Genomic DNA, 10,222 nt, shown 5'->3' on the forward strand with positions numbered 1-10,222 from the left:
ATATATAATAAAGTGTATGGAGACTTGCAGAGCCACATATTTTATTTTATTCTTATACACAGCATATTATTTTGACCTTCACGTGTTCCCGCTGCAGCGACTACAAACTGTCGCAAATACAAACTTGCAGTTTGTCGTTGCAGCTTTATCAGGGTCCATCCATTTGGTTATTCTCGAAGTGAAAGACAACTTTTACCGTCCGGCGAAGAGTGTACGGATTTAACCATCGGAATAATTATCAGAGCGAGTAACAATTAATTGTAGTCACAGACGTTAGATACCCCTTGATGTGGTTAGCCGTTAACTTGAACATAACTGAGAACAACTACGGTGTCCGACTGGGTAATATATTAATAAATATACATCATTTTGAAATAATTTAACTAAGACAACACATTTAAGTAATATGGCAGTGGTTTCAGACCGTTACGCGGTGACAGACAAATCAGCTGCTTTATCCCGCCAATTTCTGGAAAATAATTGACACTTTCGAGCAGCGTGTTATGATGCTTACTGAACTTTGCACATTAAAAGACTACGTCTCGCGCACACACGCGCACGCACATTAAACATACACGCATATATATAAACACACGCACACACACACATATCTTTCAACGTGTGTGTCTGTTTATATTTATGTATGTATGTTTCAATGCGTGTGTGTGTGTTTATATTTATGTGTCTATGTTTCAATGTGTCTGTGCGCGCGTCATTGACTTTCGATAGGCTGCTCGAGTGAGAGACCGGAGAAGATAGAAGGTTATTTAGATGGCTAGTCAACTTTTCGTCATATTTACTGATTAAATATCAGAGTTATTTATAATTTCCACGATTATGAGATTCTTCAGATTCAAAATTACCTCGAAATGATAATTCCTGACGACCTAAAACTTTATTACATTGATCAATCGCTGCAGAATGAATCTGTTTTATCTAACTTCATTGTGATGTTGTATGCTCTGTTTTTTACACGCATCTAATTGTAAGTCTATACGAACATTCCCGAATATTTTAAGATCCATCAAGGATGTTATATGCCTTTGAGAACGTTCATGCTTTAGCATACATATACATATTATTCAAATCATCATAGCCTTAATCATTCCAAACAGTTTCTTTTTTTCTAGTGAAACAACACGTATACCCAGCAGAATAACTTATTAAGCGTAGCACTACTAGGTAAACAGTGTCTCGTGAATTTCTCGTGAAATTCTGGTCTGGTAACTTTACTCTTGAAAGTCAGTCCCGTGGTAGACTTGAGACCAATGTGGATAATGATGAATTGGATACTGTAGTGAGAGCAGATACACCTAATATTACGCGTGAGTTCGCAGCAAGGTTTCGTGTTTCTAGTCCATCTGAAACAAATCGGCATGGTAAAGAAGCTGGACAAATGGGTACCACACCAAGTGAACGAGCATCAAATGGTACGTCGTCTTGAAATTGCTGTTCTTTGCTTTCACGGTATAAAAGCGAACCATTTTTGCATCGTATTGGTACGTGTGATGAAAAATGGTTTCTTTTCGACAATAGCAAGCGTTCTGCACGGTGGGTGGATAGAGACGAGGTGTCAAATCACAATCCAATAAAGAATATTCACCAAAAAAATTATACGGGTGTCTGTTGGGTGGTCAAGAACGGGTGTCATCCATTACAGTTTTATGAAACCTCATAAGTCAATTACAATGGATGTATACATAACCAACTGGATGAAATGATGAGTGAACTTGCAATTAAAAAAACCGAGAGGCTATTTCTCTTGCAAGACAATGCTCGATCACAGGTTGCAAAAAGAACGCTACTCAAGTTACAGGAACTTAACTTGGAAGTACTCTGTTATCCACCATAGTCACCGGACTTTGTACCAACTGACTATAACGTTTTCCATGCATTAGGCAATGTTTTGCTAGGAAAAATCTTCAATCGGAAGAAGATGCAAAGCATTGCTCTTGCTCTCCAGAATTCTTCACTGTCGGTAAGCTACCGATAAAATGGCAAAATTGTGTTGATGATCGAGGAGCATACTTCGATTGAACGCGTTGCTTTTTGTTGAGGTAAAGTAAAATAAACTTTCAGATCAAAATGGGATATTTCGTTTTTAATGCTCTGATATTTACACAGATTTATGCACATATAAATACATGCACGCCCACGCATATATCTACAGCGAACACAACAAAGTATTAAATGTCATCTCTCAGAACTACGAATGGAAAAGGGATTCTTTAACGCTTTTTAATCTTATATTGCTCTTTCAGTAAAACCGGAATTTAGTTGAATTTGTGAGATGTATTGAAATTGTTATTCTTTTTACTTAAGGATAATAGGTCGCGGCAATATATTAAGTAACTGTGACATTCGATCAATGTGGTTACAGTCAGCTTTACCTATCTGTTTGCTTTTAATTGCTCTACTTTCAGAAAAAGAATGCCCGTCCCATGTCAAATACACTCAAACACTCACCTATTCGCATACACCGAAAGAAATGGATACACACATAATTAAACTTACATACAATAAACATGCACGTTGCTATGTTCTATAAAATTATAGATGTCGTATGGATATCATGACGTTGTCAATGATGTATTTTTAAATGTAAATCTCTTACGATTAATGCTAGAAATATCGCGCATGCGTATGTCTGCATCCATAGAAGTTGATTATTACGTTGTTTGATCTTGTGCGGTATTTCATATATTTCCTTATTTTACAAAATTTTTGATTTGTACCGACAATGACTGTTTAAATGATTCGTCTTTTAAATATTTTGATTCGTTTTCAGTCAAAGTGAATCAATTTATATCCAAAGTGATATAAATATTATCAGACACTCAAAACTATACATCAACTTCAGCTTGTAATGACTATCAAAGATTTTTTATCGTGTTCCAAATGTTCTTGTCAAGGAGTTTCCCATTGTTTTTCAATCTGTTGGAATGATCTGAAGTTTCAGCTCTGCAGAATGTGTAATTCGTCATCTCAGAGAATGCCTAAACGACGGAAACGTCGTAAGACATGTAATGATTTGTGGGAATTTGAATGGGAGAGAAATAGTGATAGATGTGTTCGCTCCTGCAACTGATGTTTTATTTAGCGAGATCCGCTACCACCTTCTTGTAGACTTTTATCATTTTATTGATTCAATCAATGAATAGACTATGAAGATTCTGGAGTTTTCAACAAAATTCAGTTCATTATATCGCACTCAGTACTTATTTGAGACACATTATTTTACCGATTCTAACTTTATATGTAAACACGCTCATATGAAGGCACATTATAATTAACACCACTAGATTTTAAACCGTTGTATGTGTTTACATACAAATCGTGATAAATATAGTATAAATAAAATATAAAAAATATATATTGTATATATAGCATAAAATCTTTCGTTGTCTGTTTGTACTAACTTATCATATTGCATTGGTGAACTCGATGGTATAATTGAAAATATTTGTCTAAGATGTTGCTTCATGGAATGAAGCATAGAACCACTGAAAATGTGTAATTAAGGAGCAGAAAACTAAGCAAATGCTATGCATATGTATTAGAAGCATAGAAATATAGAGCCGTGGTTCCTTTTACCATTACGTTTGATGGTAAATATAACACTAATGTAATTAAGGAGAAAGCGAATTAATATGACACAGAGGTAATATAAGCGAAAGTGAACTATGCATGCAGGTTCCCATTTCAACCTTAATGCATCTTCAGGTGACGCATAATTTTATATGTCACTTGCGAAAATTATATGAAATACAATTTAGTTTGGCCAAAAACAAATGTGTTGTTTCTAAATATATGGTTGTATGCTGGAGGTGAGGCTTGGAAGAAGCAACTTGTCTTTAACGTGCCCATCTATTTGAGAATTTCCTGTGGCTTGTTCTGAAACGTCCTCAATGATAGCTCCCACATGTTGTTTAGAATCCTTTTTTGTTTGTTTTTATAGTGTTCTGTATTGTTATTGCTATATATTCTTACAGTTCTATATTTAAGAGATGAGGAATTATGTACATTTTTTACATTATTTACAATTGACGGATATCTGTTCTCGTCTTGTTTGTTGTTAACACAACGTTTCGGCTGATATACCCTCCAGCCTTCATCAGGTGTCTTCGAGAAATTTCGAAACAGGGTTCTCATTCTTAAGGTATTTTTATATGTTATTATTATTATTATTATTATTATTATTATTATTATTATTATTATTATTATTATTATCATTATTATTATTATTATTATTGTCGTCACAAAAATGTATTCATGCAAATTCCACCATATATTTTCTTTAATGCGTTGATTTGTATTTAGGTTTTCTACTGGCCTCGATGTTAATGTACTTATTAACAAGATTTATTAAGCTAGCTACTTTGTATGACATTGCAAAGTGTCTACTAATCCACTTTCTTAAATTCAAACGTAAGGTCACTTCACTCATTTTTAAAGTAAACGGTTTCCAGCAGTTTAACGGGACCTATCTTACCGAGCCTGCAAGAATTTTAAACACAGAATGTATGAATTTGTAAACAAACACCAAATGCTAGTTTTCCTAACGCTGTACACATTGTGTGTCTACGGCCACATTAAATATACTGTTTCTTCATATAAATAGAAGACATCGCATTTGAGGTCGGCATATAAAAAACTAGAACTTGACGCCTACTAATTTTATTCACCCACAATCGTGCCGACCTTGCCACAGTTGTGATTGTGACAATACAGCATGCAAACAAAACACTGCAAAATATTCCGTTTCTACTTGACTATCGATGTATTTCACTCCTAAATAGCAGTATCAGATAATTGGTCGACAAGGCTGAAGTGATTACATGTAGTCCAGCTTCATACTTCTCTAACTTGCAACCCTAGTGGTTCTAATCAGTTGAGAATTTACTGTGTCAGTCTCTTAGTTTCTCCCGATGACATTATATTTTACTACTCATGGAACTTGTTTTCCATTATTTTTCACTGCCGTTTACCTCGGTCTACAACTTTGAACAGAACTGTATACGTTTTACAATATTTTATGATTTAGCCTCGCCATATAAAAGCAGCAGTTCGATGATTCTATGATTTGGTGCTCTGCATTTTTTAATATTCATTTATTCTATTATGTGCTTCAGTCATTTGACTAAGGCCTTGCTGGAGCACTGACTTTAGTCGAACAAATTAACCCCAGGACTTATTCTCTGTAAGCGTAGTACTTGTTCTATCGGTGTATTTAGCTGAACCGCTAAGTTACGGGGACGTAAACACACCGGCATCGGTTGTCAAGCCATGGTGGAGGGACAAACGCAGACACACAAACACACTCACACAAACGCACAACATACATACGCCGGTTTTCTATGAGTGTCTCCTAAATTCACTCACAACTTATTAGTCTGCTCAAAGCAATAGTAGAAGACACTTGCCGAATTTGCCACGCAATGAGACTGAACCCGGGACCATGTGGTTGGTAAAGCAAGCTACTTACCACCCAGCCACTCCTGCATCCCATTATTATATTCTATCTTCTATAACTTTAGCCGCGTACTTTCTATCATTTTCTTAGTTTTGGAATAGTAACTTGCTGTTGGTGCTGTCCATTCTGCCCTTTGTTGTGATTTTCATCAGAAATCACTAGCTTAAAAAAGAAAGAATCTCTGGCCCTAATCCTCTAAGCAGTTCTCTGCCAATTACAGATTGTTAAAACAAAAAAGTTCTTCACTTTCAAATAACTGTTAATGACGTTCATTTGATACTTTTCATATTCCACTTGATGCTATTGTTCGTAATTTTATTATTGTTATGTTGATCATGAATGTTTTTTTGTTTTTTTTTTGTGGTAATGTTTTTAATATTATCGTTGAACGCTGTGTTGTCTTTGTCAATCCTACTGCTTTTTCTATGGCTGTTATTGGAGCTGTCAGAATACCTAAGCACATACAGATTGTCGTACGTACCTACGTTGCATATAGTGACACTCTTAGAGCGATTCCTCGAATCTTTCAAAGATAAGGAAAATATAAAGATTATGTTTTATCGGGCAGATTTCAGGAAGGAATAGCAATAATTCTAGAATTAGTAGCCATATAATCTAACAGAGCCATATAATCTAACAGAGGATGTCTATCTATAAGGGATGGATCCCTTATAATAAAATCAGTCGCAAAATCTCAACCGAATGCGTACCCTGCACTTTATTTGTGTGTTGGAATATATTATGTAATGCATTCTAACACACAAACCAAAGAGACAGGACACACTTATTGGGATACTTATGATTGTTGTCTGCTTCATAAAGTTTCACTTGAGCCTAAATAATAACAGTTAACGCAGAGAAGCATGGCAAGGCGAAAAATTTATTGAAAATGACTGCTTAAACTATGGTAGATATTACAGTGAGGATACTCAGATTTAAGTCTGTTATGAGCTTTAATACTCATAAGGACGGCGTTATACAGTACATCCATCTCGAACTGTCATTATGTTAATAACTGGTGATATAGAAAGGGCGAAAATATGCTAGAATCTGGATGAAATTAAGAATGTAAACTGAGAAGTAATGAACGAATACAAATAATGGGTGAGATGAGAAAACTGTTATATTCCAAATGTATTAATATTTATTTTGAAATATTTGACTTGTTTTAAAAGAAATTATTTCTTGTATCTATATACATTACTTGGTGGTTTAAACCTTAATCAACCTACCAACTTCTGGCAGCAGAATGCTTATGTTACGGTTTGCCACTTTAGTGGGAAATGAAATAGTTATTAACTTATTCACAGCAGCAAATCTCATGTAGATAATTCATATGAGATTATAGATGTATTTGTCCTTAAATACGTTAATGGAGACAAAGATTTCGCTATGACATTATTGACTCGCTGGTTTATACACATTAGCTACCATTATACATTAGTTACTAATTTTAAGACATTATTCCATTAGTTACTAATTTTAAAACATTATTCATGAGAATCGACCAAAGCAAAGAGAATACCTTATGCATAAATGCTGTGATGAAATTTGTTATTCAAATGAAATTTACAATTATATCGAATTTAATTGCTGGCATGACATCAATGCAAATTGTGGATACGGCCAATTAAAGCAATCCCATGATGCGCCACTAGGGATTTAAAGCAAATTCGTCGAAATAATTTGGCGTTATACCATTTCTGTGATTGCGATGCCACTGGAGACGTTTAATAGCAATATTCATAAATATATTAATTACACCAAGTAGAAAATAAGGAGTGATCCTGGTGAGCCAAGTAACCAACCAATTTAAGCTGAGAGGATCACTGCACATATCACTGAGAAAAGGAGTTAAAGTTGTATTACCGAAACTTGTGATAGGAGTCATTGTGTTTATTTTTAGTTTGATGATTGGAATGAATGTCTCCTGGTGGATGAACTGGCCCCTAATAGTGGTCCTTAATAATGTAGGAGACGTTGTATAATGCAGCCCTAAAAAGATCTAAACATAGAAGATGGTCAAGGATAAATATATTTATCTCCACTGAAATATCATTTCTCAAAACAGAATAAGACTGTGGGATTTAGTTACAAGAAGAGCAGACAGCTTATATCAGGTTTAGAAGAGAGCTGCGACTAAATCTGACTCCATAGACAATCCCAAGTTGCGGATGAAAGACCGGTCCTTTAAAATATTTGTGGAACCAAAGAAAATGCATTGTGACTCAGTGACAAGAGGGGTGTGGAAATTCCGGGAAATGATCGGTAAAAGAGGCTAGAAAATGCTAAAATGGTAAAGACCACGTTGAAAAATAAATATATCTGAACTCGCATTTTAATTTAAAGTTCAAGACTATCGCCCATAATTGAGAGAGAGTTACAACATTAACTAAGAACAGATAGAATTCTGAATGAAGAGTAGCGTACACATACATATATACATACTTGAGTAAAGATATATATATATATATATATATATATATATATATATACAGTATTTTAGTTGTTCTAGTCATTTGACTGCGGACATGCTGGAGCACCGGCTTTAGACGAACAAATCGACTCCAGTTCATATTCTTTGTAAGCTTAGTACTTACTCTCTCCGTGTCTTTTGCCGAACCGCTAGGTTACGGGGACGTAAGCACACCAGCATCTGTTGTCAAGTGACATGCAACAAAGTACAGGGACAGACGGTTAAACAAATTGAAATATATCTGTCGTCACAATTCTTCTCATATGGTCAGCTGTATGTTGCATTATCTAGAGTTCGAAAGAATGCTAATGCAAAAATATTGGTTGAGAGAAGTGGAAACAGTGTGGTTACTGACAATTGTGTCTACAAGGAGATACTACTTTAAAGCAAAATATGCTTTTTAGCAAGTTTCAGTAAAGAGAATTAACACATAAATTATATGTAAAGTAACATATGTGTGTGGAATTAAACTGTTTTGGCATATTTCAACATATGCCAAATGAATGATATCATTATATTAGATCATTTTAAATTTCGGTATCTTTGAAAAAGTAAGGAAGCGCTATTCTCATGTGTTCTCACAGCACCAGACGTGTGTGTGTGTATCCTTCCCTCCAACCATCCTTCTCTCTCTCCCTCCCTTCTTCTATCTATCTATTTATCTACCTATCTATCTATGCACATGTATTTAAGTTCTACCAATAATCAATGATAAACATATATAACAGAATGACTCTTTAAAAAGGACAATGATAAAATAATGGAAGAAATATATGCTAATCAAGTCAACACTATTATACAAAGAAATAATTAGATGTAAAATATCATAAAAATTATTATAATTGGGAATCAAATGTGGATATATTATCGAGTGGCTAGAAGAAAACCGCCCAGAAGCCGGTCTTTCTGCTAATTCATCTAATTTCATATTTCATAAGAACTTTATTGTATTTATATGTTAACAGTTCAATAATACATTTTGAATACCGAACTGAGAGTAAACTGGTAATCGCTTTGGTGTAATACTTTACTTTTTACTAATATATATATATATATATATATATAACATCATATTCTTTTTATGTCTGTCTTCACGAAATATTTATATGTGTGAATCTTCATGAGTGTTTTCCCCCTCCCATCACTTGACAACCAGTATTGATGTTTTTATGTCCCCGTGACTTAGTGGTTCGGCACACGATGAAATAAATACCAGGCTTTAAAAAACAAATAAGTACTGAGATCGAGTCTTTCAACTAAAAATTTCTTCAAGATGGCGCCCCAGCATGGTCGTAGTACATGATACTAAATAGCTGCAGATTGGGTTATATAGTAAAATGTGAACATTAGAGAATTCGCCTTAAATTTTGTCGAGTAATAATTCGGTCCGACGTGTATTATTGTATATACAACACGAAACTACAAAAATTACGAACGGGATCAGTCACAATAATAAACAAGTACACGACAAATTGAAGACAGGTGCATCTGTTAAAAGTCTACACTATATCATTGGCCAGCCTTAATTTTAAAGAAGCAAACACACATACGCACATGCATTCACACACACATACACACACACTCTCTCTCTCCCTCACTCACACACGCTCACATAATACATGCGCATACATGCACTCACCAACACACACAGGTGCACATGCATGAACATCGCTTCGTGAAAAGGTCCTAAATGTAGTAATTCAGTATGTACACAACTGGAAACAAACAGGAGGCAACCCATACGAATGTGGAGCAAAAAAAAAAAAATTGATGAAAAATGTTACAATTATACTTGTGTATCGATTTTCTGTGTATGTTTATATAAATTATGAGTTTATTTCTAAGATCATGTCTTTCATATACTAATTACTTTACTCTGTACAACAGGAGATAAAGTGTATTTATGTGTATATGTAGTGTGTTTGTACGCATATATATATATATATATATGTGTGTGTGTGTGTGTGTGTATGTGTATTGTTGTTTTTATAGCGTGTTGTTTTTTATTTAAAAGTAATAAAATTAGACCTTTTTTTCACTATTGTCACACTTTTTTCATCTGTGAAATAATTACTTAATTTTAAAAGGTTTCTCTTGTTAGGTTTCAGTTTCAGTTTCGTATTGCAGTTATATAAAGACTATCTATGTATCTATCTACCTACCTATCTATCTATCTTTCTATCTATCTATCTATCTATCTATCTATCTATCTATCTATCTATCTATCTATTTATCTATCTATCTATCTATCTATCTATATATATATATATATA

This window comes from Octopus bimaculoides, chromosome 15 (assembly GCF_001194135.2).
Source record: "Octopus bimaculoides isolate UCB-OBI-ISO-001 chromosome 15, ASM119413v2, whole genome shotgun sequence".
In the NCBI taxonomy this organism is placed as follows: Eukaryota; Metazoa; Mollusca; class Cephalopoda; order Octopoda; family Octopodidae; genus Octopus; species Octopus bimaculoides.